Consider the following 391-nt stretch of genomic DNA (forward strand, 5'->3'; position numbering starts at 1 on the left):
CCCCAGAATTCGGTTAAGCCCACCGTGCCCTACCTGGAGCTTGGTTAGCGTCTAACATCTCCAGCATCCAGAGGAAGGGATTACATTAGGGTTTTTTTTTTTTTTCTTCCTCTCGTATAAAAGTTCCCGTCTCCTCCTTGAGTCAGGCACACGCCTCCTAAGCCAGACCACGTGTCGCAGGTACAACTTTCTTTCTTTTTTTCTGGGGGGAGTGGGCTCTTCCCCTCCCCCGTTCCTCTTTCCTCTCCGCCTTAGGTGGCAGGAAAAGCCTTTACCTCGGACCAATCCCACCGATGCCGAGCCGCGCGCGCGCCCGCCAACCCGAGCGCCTTCTCTCCACGTCATTGGCCACCTCCACCTATGCAGAGTGACAGGCAGCATCGCGGACCTA

The sequence above is a fragment of the Bison bison genome, unplaced genomic scaffold, assembly GCF_000754665.1.
Source record: "Bison bison bison isolate TAMUID 2011002044 unplaced genomic scaffold, Bison_UMD1.0 scf7180017864481, whole genome shotgun sequence".
Lineage (NCBI taxonomy): Eukaryota > Metazoa > Chordata > Mammalia > Artiodactyla > Bovidae > Bison > Bison bison.